The sequence below is a fragment of the Bidens hawaiensis genome, unplaced genomic scaffold (assembly GCF_021521415.1).
Source record: "Bidens hawaiensis isolate Kalapana, Puna unplaced genomic scaffold, B.hawaiensis_p1.1 tig00028297_1, whole genome shotgun sequence".
Classification (NCBI taxonomy): Eukaryota; Viridiplantae; Streptophyta; class Magnoliopsida; order Asterales; family Asteraceae; genus Bidens; species Bidens hawaiensis.
This window is the reverse complement of record NW_027494618.1, coordinates 67,531-77,807: the sequence shown is the minus strand read 5'-3', so window position 1 is coordinate 77,807 and position 10,277 is coordinate 67,531. Positions and strand designations below refer to the sequence as shown.

Here is a 10,277-nt window from a genome sequence, read left to right as displayed (position 1 = left end):
AGCATGTTTCCTCCAGCAGCGGTATCGAACCGCTGTTGGGTTTCGGGAGTAAGACCATTATAGAATTTTTCAACCACAGCCCAATCGTTTAGGCCATGTTGAGTACAACAGCTTATAAGAGTTTGTAAACGCTCCCACACGAAATAATAGGACTCATCGGGGTCCATATGTAAAGAACTGATTTGCTCGCGTAGATGCCCGGCCTTTGATGGAGGGAAATACTTCCTAAGGAACTTGGATTGCAAGTCAGCCCATGTGGCGATTGAAGCATTTGGAAGAGAGTCAAACCATGTAGCAGCACGACCGGAAAGTGAGAACGGGAATAACTTAAGATGAATGACGTCGGATGAGATATTATTAATATTAAAAGTTTCGCAGATCCGCACAAATCGGGACAGGTGTCCCGGGGCATCTTCGTCATCCAAGCCGTGGAACTGAGCAGAATTAGTGATAGAATTCATGATGTGAGAAGGAATTTTCCAGTTTTGGTTATTAGTCGCAGCAAGTCGGACAATTGCAGATCGGGCTCCCATGATGCCATCGCTGGCTCTAGCATGAACGGTCTGTCTCGGCGGTGGAATGGCGTCATCCATATCTATTCTAGGAGTAGAGACGCTAACCTGGATGTCGGGTTAATCGCTCTCGCTATCTGTAGTCTCCTTAAGTCGCTCCTGAAACTCTCTCTTAGGCTCTTTTGATGCAGTGAATAAAGATGGGCCTTGAGAACGGGTATCATGCATAAACTGAAATAAAAATTATTTTATTATTTTTTATTTTTATTTTTTATTATTATTTTTTTAGGAAAAACTAAACCTAAAGGCACGGATAGCAAGTAAAGGCACCTAAAGGAAACATAACAACTAACTAAAAAACAAATAAACAAATAAACAAATCAGATAATCAACTCGGATTAAACAAAGAATTTGCCTGTGTCCCCGACAACGGCGCCAAAAATTTGATGTGTGAAAAATGTATATCTTATTAAAAACCAAGTTCTACCAAATTCACCTAAAAAAACACACAATCCGCAAGTGTACCGGTCGCAATGTAGTTAGCAAGTCAGAACGGATATCGAACCTAGGACACTATAGGTAAACTCTTATTATTAAACCTAAAAGATTACTAACCTAGACTTTTCTTTTGATTTTCAGAATTATTTTTATATTACTTAAACTAATAATACTTAACTAATTATAATAAACTAAAAATAATTCTTTATAAAAATTGGGTTTAAAACAAATATGAGAAACGACTACCTAGGTAATGGAATCCTACTAGTTAAATTAATAGCTAACGAACTTGACTTGGTTGAAAAACACCATCTTATAAATATGATACTAAAGACCACTAAAGTACGCTAGATCGCCTCCCGGCCTCACCGACGACACCCTAGAACTCTAATGACATATGAAGCTTAATTGTTAAAGGTTTGGATCACCTCCCGGTCTCACCTTGCCTAATAATATTATGGTACCCCAAAATCCAAATCACCTCCAGGTCTCTTCGAATACAATATATATTAATATAAAGGGGGGTATTTTTAATTAACTTGAACACAACATGTAACACACTAATCTAACGGACCTAGGATAGCTCACTCCCGTGCAATTATTACCCAAACCTGCAAAAGACAAAGATGACACAACACTAAATTGCCTCCCGGCCTCTCTAATGAAAGAACAATAAAATCTAATAACCTTTTAATAATTACTCCTACGGTTGTTTCGACCATAAACCGCAAACAAGTTGAAAACACAAAGTAAACAACCTAATCATGTGTCTAACAATCACCAAAAAAACTATTAAACATAAGTGGAATAAATATTTAAGTAATAAACTAGATTCAATTACTCAATAATATTATGACCAAACTTTTACCAAAATACTAAATCAACCAACGTCAAATAATGATTCATCAAACCATTAATTTAAATTAGTACTCAACCAAAACCTAGGTTGTATAAAATATTTAGCTACTCATAACAAAGTACAAAATAAAATAAATGAGTTCATGAAAACTAGTAATTAAAAAGAAGTTCAAAGAAAAATTGATCTATATTATATTAACCTTTTCTTTGTATATGAGATTCTTCCTTTTGACTTTTTGGCTTTGCAAACTATGAGGTGCACAGTAGCGGCTTGTGTTTTCTTTTTATTTTTGTTTTTTTTTATTTTTCTCGTGAGCTCCAAACAGTAGCAGCACACCAAACTTATAATTCCTCTTCTTATTTCTTTTTGTACGTCCACCACCAAAACCCCCCTTTCACAGAAATTAATATAGATTGTGCTTTCTTCCTGTGACTTGTGTCGTAGAACAGTAGTTGGCTCCCTTTGCGAATTGTTCCACAACCACTAGAATATGTAATATATTATTCTTTATGCTTTCTGTCTTTCCCTCATGTGAGTTCCTCCACCAAATTCAAGAATCCCACAATAATGTTATTATATATTCTATGTTGCAGTCTCTTTATATCTATCTTAGTGTATTTGTAGGTTTTTTTTTGTTTATCTTTGTATCCAAGTAATAGCTTTACAGCAACGGGCTTTCACCATTAATCTCTTGGCCTGAATCGGTATTCCTTTTTACTTTGAAAGTCCATGTGACCAAACATAAGCCCAACCTTCCTTGATTTTGTGAGCCACTCTATCATCAGCCCATTAGAAATATTTCAACGAGCTCTCCTACACTTTGTAAAGAAATAAAACTCATAAGTAATTGAAGCATGGTTAATGTGGAATTTTATCTTTTAATAGGCATGTGAACATGAAACTCAACAAAATATGTGGCCATTTATTCCACCAATTATTACTTTGATGCTATTGTGGTATCAAGTTTAGCATAAATACTTTAATTTAGCTCGTTTAAAAACTTAACCTTTAAAATCTAATTATGAGCTAAATAGAAATATATTTAATATAAACCGGGCTCAAAATACTAGAAAATGTAAGAAATATTTATATAATAACATGTATCTTTTAAACCATATCAGCCTGCTGTCCCAGAATCATAGCAAGACAACACCTATACCTCGTTCTATCCTCCTAAAACAAAAAGGTTAAATGAAATATATGGCAATGCCATGGAAGTTAATGTTGATCAAGATTTCTACAATTTTCAGTTTGCTTTGAATGCCACTGATCCCATACACTTTGAAGAAGCAGCCAGTAAAGAAGAATAGCAACATGCCATGATAGAAGAATTAGAAGCCATCAAATGGAATATGACCTGGGAGTTGGTGAAAATTCCACCTGGAAAGAACCTAGTAGGCCTGAAGTGGCTATACAAGATTAAACAGGGTGTTGATGGGTTTGTACTACACCATAAGGCAAGGTTAGTTGCAAAGGGGTACTCTTAACAATAGGGAATAGACTATCAGGAAACATTTGCACATATTTCTCGGTTTGAAACCATTAGAGTTGTATTAAGTGTTGCAGCTCAAATGGGTTAGTTCATACACCAACTAGATGTCAAGTCACCATTCTTAAATGGTGACTTGACTAAGGAGATATATGTTGAACAACCTCAAGGTTTGTAGTAGCAGAAAAAGAGGATCATGTATACCGACTAAAAAAGGCCCTATGTGGTCTCAAGCATGCCCCAAGGGTTTGGAATGGCAAAATAGATGGTTATTTTGAGAAAAATGGGTATCATAGAAGTGATAATGAGCCTACATTATATGTCTAAGAATAATGATAATCACAAGGTCATTTATGTTTGCTTACATGTGGATGATATAATTTGCACAAGTCCATGCCCAAAACTTATTGCAGATTTCAAAGATGGAATGAAAAGTGTGTTTGAAATGACTAATTTGGGTCTGTTAAAGTTCTTCATGAGTCTAGAGGTTTAACAATCCAAAAATGGTGTGTTTCTAAGACAACAGAAATATGTAAGAAGTCTTCTTGACAAGTTTGAGATGACCACATGCAATACTGAAGAAACTCCAATGAATATAAAGTGAATGAAGTAACCTATAGAAGTCTTGTGGGAGGTCTAATCTACCTAACACACATCATACCAGATTTTGATTATGCTGTAAGTGCGGTAGCTAGACCAGATCTTGCTTATGCTGTAAGGGGGTGTTTGGGTGAGCTTTTAGATTTGCTTTTTTGCTTATTTGCTTTTTGAAAAGCAAAAGTAGCTTCTGAAAAGCTCCATTTTGAAGCTTTTGGAATTGCTTTACCAACACCTTTTTCTTTTCAACAAACAAATAGCAAATAAGCAAGCTTTAGAAGCTCACCCAAACACCCTCTAAGTGTGGTAGCCAGATTCATGCAGTCACCCAAAAAAATTCACCTTGTTTTGCCCGGAGAATACTAAGGTAAGTAGCAGGAACTCTATCTTATGGTCTGTGGTATGAGAAGGGAGTCAAGATAGAGTTGATTGGGTATACAGATAGTGATTGGGCAGCATGTGCAAATGATAGGAAAATTGTATCTGCTAATGTATTTACACTTGTTAGTGGTACAATATCGTGGAGTTCAAAGAAGCAATGAATTGTAGCCTTATCAAGCACAGAGGTTGAGTGCATTGCTTTTACCACTGCTACTTTCCAGGCTATATGGTTGAAAAGAGTCCTAACTGATCTAGGGTTTCCTCAAGAACAAGCAATTGTGATGCTATGTGACAATAGGTCTACAATAAATCTAAGTAAAAATCCTATCATGCACAATCGTTATAAGCATATTGAGTTAAAAATCATTTTATAAGAGAAATTTCAAACAAGGGCAAGTGAGACTAGACATTGTAACATGAATGATAAGTTAGCAGATGTTCTAACCAAGGTCGTGACTCGAGAAAAATTTGTCTACTTTAGGCATTGGCTTGAAAAATGGATCATGGATCAAGGGAGGGTACACGAAAAATGATCCATGCACGTTTTATTTTACAAGGCTTTGTAACGTTAAGTTTGTTTTTCATTTGAATGAATAATTCTACTGTAAACTCAGTCTTCTAATTGAGTCCGAGTCCTAAGGGTAGATCTGTTATGTATCTCTCTATTTAAGAGAGTTTCTTATTCATTAGTATGTATGCAATCTTGCTTGAATTCACTGATAATCAAATAGCCTTGTTCAATCATTTGTTTTGTTTGTTTATTTAATTTCTAATACCTTAAAAAACCACCATATTGTCATAGATGACTTCACTCCTATAAATATTGTAAATATAGTGTGAGAATATCACGAACCGAAAATGCAAAATTGAGAGGAGCTTTACACCAAAAACTTACTGAATGCCAAATATGAGTTGCAATCGGACACAAGATAAACAAATGAAACGCGTTTTCAGAAGAATCATAACAAAAATGGCAATTGACTCAATTATATGCATTTATTTCATGACTCAATTATACAACTTCATTACAAATGGAACATGGAGTATGGAGGGCATGTATATTAACTATTCGTAGCTGCAGTGAATCTGTTTACTATTATTAAATATTAAATCTAAATTTTAAAAAGTTATCATTATTCACATAACATAAAAAGAAAAACATATTCTTATAAAAGTTAACATTATACTGAATATTTTAGAAAAAATAAATAAATACATAGAATACATAGAAATTCAGTAAAACATTTATGGATTAAAACGTGAATACTTTACTTTTAAGAAAATTACCTATGGTAATATTTATAAACAAATGTTGGAATCCATCCCAAGATAAATTTGGGACCAAAGTTAAATGTGAACAAATTTTAATTTACATAGGAGCATTCCCAACACATTTTCTAAAGTTGTCAAACCCATAAAATTTATGGTAAATTTTGAGAAAAAACCATCAAAATCACCTCTACAATCTATTCCTTATTATATGGGTGAGTTATATGCCAACTAAAGTAAAAACCTAAATATCGTTTAATGATCCCCATGTTCCCAGTTGATGAGCCATGCCTGGTCTGTCGTAAGGTTTGTTTAGATAATTTTGGTGAACACGCGGTTCATTGCAAAGAACTCCCCGGGTTTAAATATAGATATGATTTGGTCAGGATGTCCTTTGTGATGTGTTAAAACGGGTGGGAATCTCGGCAAGAAAAGAGGCTCCTGTGAATTTCTTGTCGGATCCACGTGAAGGAAGGTCTACTCTCCAACCAGCGGACATTCTTGTGTTTGGACGGGGGGGGGGGGGGGAGCATGCTTGTGTGGACCTTACTGGGGGTGTCCCCTCTTGTCGGGCTTAGGGACACCGGGTTTGTTGCTAGGCATGCCGTGCTAAAGGCAGAAGCAGGAAAAATTGCTAACCACGAGAAGGTGTGTGTAGAGAATCAACACGCCTTCATTCCTTTTGCTTTTGACACATTTGAGTCTCTTTCCCCCGATGCTGCTGCATTTCTAAAAAGAGTTCAGCGGGTCGTGCACAGTAACCCATCGACGCCGAAGAACGATAACTTTGTTTTTTAGTAGGATCGGTTTTGCCATTCAAAAGGGGGGTGGCGGCGCAGCTTGTAGCCCGCTTACCTGCCTCTTTATTGTAATTGGATCTTTTTATTTTTTTAATAATTATCTGAAAATTATCAGTTGCTCTAAAAAAATCCATACCATATAATATATCAATTATCTTCCAATCACCATATATTATAAAATAAGACAAAAGAGTAAAAAATAATAAAAAAAATGATGGACATAAATAGGGAATAGAGTGTAAAAGATTTTTTAAAAAAAATAATAAATTTATAGAATAATATTTTTTAGCTAAATTATAGGGAAAATTATATAGAATGAGTTAGAATGCTCTAAGTAGGGTATTGGGTTGGACACCAGACTTTTTCACATTTACATAATTAAATGTGAACCAATTTTCCATATTCTTTGTTTTCAAATAGGCCCCTTATACCTGTCCTTTCGCCTATATAACTAACATAACATTGAGTATTTTGCACCAACTCATTCAACACCAACTTCACAATGTCATCCGATAAAAAGAATTCTGATGATCTCCGGTCACCTCTCCTCGCTCGTGTGGAAACACACACCACTACGGTTCATGGGAAGACACCACTTGAGCTGCTCTCTGTCGACCAAATGCTAACCAAATATTGCGGTGAGTTTGGGTTTTGGCAATTCAAGCATTTTGTTCTCATGTGTATGGCATGGGCACTTGATTCCATAAACACAATGGTTACGATCTTTGCTGACCGTGAACCTAGTTGGACATGTGAACCTGGTTCTGGATGTGTATGGGATTCCAACAAGGGCGTTTGTGGGCTTGAGCCAGGTTCATGGCGATGGGACGATAGCGAAGGGTGGTCAACCGTGGCTGAGTGGGGATTGGTGTGTGGACAAAAATACAAGGTTGGATTGGTTCAGGCTTTGTTCTTTTTTGGTGCCATGATAGGTATATAACAACCCTCTATATCTTTAAATTATGTTATTTTGTGGTTGCATGCAATAGTTATAGACTTATGGTAACGTTAAAAGTTCAAACTTAGAGAGCTGGAGACTGGCCAACACTTACTCTGGCTCAATCTTAACAATACAAGTTGAGTCGAGTCAAGCCAGCTTGATTTTATATATCCAATCTAGGAGAAGTTGAGTTCATATTGGACTCGTCTTTTACTCGAGTTGAGGATCGATCGACGATCGATCGAGTTGAGGTTTTAGTTTTTTTTAAAGCATAAAATATTACTCAATCTGTTGGCAAATTATACATCATAAGAAAATGGTTTAATTACTTAAAATGTATAGTGCTTTACACATGGTTTGGCAAGTAGACTAAATTATTCTATTTATAGATATATAGCGCATTTCACATGGTTTGGTAAATATCAAAATAATATATTAAATCATAAATCGAAGATAAGTGAATTCTTATGTTTAATATTGACAGTGATTGATGATTCTTTTGGTTTATATGGACATTGGTTAACAAGAAGTAAAATATAATAAAAAGACAATATCTGAAACTGAGTTGATCAAAAAATAAGAAAAAGGGGTTTATTGAAAAGAAAATGGTAAAAGATAAAAAGGGTTGATTGGTAAAAATGGAAAGCTTCGTAACTTATCTTCGATTTATGATTTAATATATTATTTTGATATTTCAACTCAATAATTAAGAGTTATTGTTTCATGATTATAACTTACTTCAGAATTTTATATATTGAGTTTCAACTTTGATATTTAAGTTGAGTTTTTTTAATTCAAAACTTGTAATTTGAGCTTAATAGTTTGGGGATCAACAAATCATTTTGTATGTATTTAAGTTACTTGTTATAGCGTTTGGTCTATAGCTTTACTTGCGTTTTAAGTACTCAAATAATAGGAACAACATCATTAGTTTGTCCCTAGGGGTATATTTGGTCCCCAAGGGTTCTATGCTTTGATGGGACACGGTTTTACTACTTTGTATGAGAGCAAGGTTACTAATATTGTCCTATTGTCATCCTTAACCAGGGTTGAATTTTTATTACCATAAACTATTATATTCATCTAATATCTTATTCAAAACTTTCATAAACATACGCTTATTGATTCAAATGTGTGATTTATTTTGTAGGTAGCGGCATATTTGGTTACCTCTCTGATACGAAATTGGGAAGAAAAAGACACTCACACTTGTATGCATCATGAGCATCAGTTTTTCTTTATTGACATCCATCTCTCCTAACTATTGGATATATGCTATCCTTCGTCTACTCACTGGCTTCTGCTCCGGTGGGATTGGTGTGTGCGCATTCGTCCTTGCCGTTGAACCCATAGGTCCCGCCAAGCGTGGCATGGCCGGCATGTCCACCTTCTATTTTTATTCAACTGGGATAGCTCTTCTCTCTGGAATAGCTTACATGTTTCAATCATGGCGTTTTTTGTATATTGCTTCTTCCATACCCTCCATCATCTTTCTTGTTTTCATGCTCCCTTTCATCTCCGAATCCCCTCGTTGGTACCTCGTTCGAGGAAAACCCGATGAAGCCATGAAGATCATGCACAAGATTGCTAAAACCAATAGAAAAAACCTTCCTGAAAATGTATACCTGGTTCTAGACAAGGAAGCCAAAAGTTGTGATCACAAGAGTACAGAAAGTGAAGAAACCAAAGAAGTTGTCACTAGTTCAGTAATAGACGTGATCAAGTCACCATTAACAAGAACCCGTTTGCTTCTTCTTATGGGAATCTACTTTGTAAGCGCCAGTGTGTACTACGGACTAAATTTAAATGCCACAAACCTTGGAACCAAATCTACATTAGTGTGCTTCTCAACTCCGCCGCAGAGATGCCAGCATATCTTTTGACCGGAATATTAATAGATAGGTTTGGAAGGAGACCATTAGGAGTTGGAACACAGTGGTTTAGTGGGATATTTTGCCTTATAGGTACCTTCATGGGAAGGCGAGGGAATTGGAAGATAATGAGAACAATGTGTGGAGTTTTGGGAATATTTGGAATGTCCGGGAGTTTTAACTTGTTATTTGTTATAAGAATGATAATAATTTACTGAATGAATATTCTATTAATTGAGATTGCAATTTATAATACAATGATATCCGATAACTTTGGAAGGGAACCAATCTATGGTAACTATTATGCCTAAGAATATGCTGAATACTATAATTACAATATTATGCCTAAGAATATGCTGAATACTATAATTACAAATATTCACACAATATTTGCTAATACACCCCCGCAGTCGAATCGGGAGGTTGTCGGACGTTGAGACTGGATCGAAAATCATCGAACAAAACACGAGGCAAACCCTTGGTAAAGATGTCTGCTATTTGGTACCGGGAGGGGACATGCAACACGCGAACGCACCCCCGTTGTACCTGCTCCCGAACAAAGTGGATGTCCAACTCAATGTGTTTGGTGCGCTGGTGTTGAACCGGGTTACCAGATAAGTAAATAGCACTGACGTTGTCGCAGTAAACCAGGGTGGCCTTTGTTAGCGGTTGATTTAATTCCAGCATCAAGTTTCGGATCCAACAAATTTCAGCAACCACATTGGCAACGCCTCGATACTCGGCTTCGGCACTGGAACGCGAGACGGTTGGTTGTCGTTTGGAGGACCAAGAGAGCAGACTATCACCAAGGTAGACACAGTAACCGGACGTAGACCGCCGAGTGTCGGGGCAACCTGCCCAGTCAGCATCAGTGTATGCCCGAAGAGATATATTGGGAGCAGGAGCCAGCGAGAGACCGTACTCCGTAGTACCCTGTAAATACCTGATTATACGCTTAAGTGCGTCCCAATGATGATCAGATGGTGAATGCATGTGCATGCAAATCTGCTGGACGGCATAAGAGATGTCAGGACGAATGAAGGTAAGATACTGCAGAGCAC

The 10,277-nt window shown here is 36.4% G+C and overlaps 1 pseudogene; it reads left to right on the top strand.

The window, feature by feature from the left end:
* Positions 1–6,907: 6,907 nt before the first annotated feature.
* On the top strand, positions 6,908–9,434 carry LOC143576783 (organic cation/carnitine transporter 4 pseudogene; annotated as a pseudogene).
* The last annotated feature ends 843 nt before the right edge of the window (positions 9,435–10,277 follow it).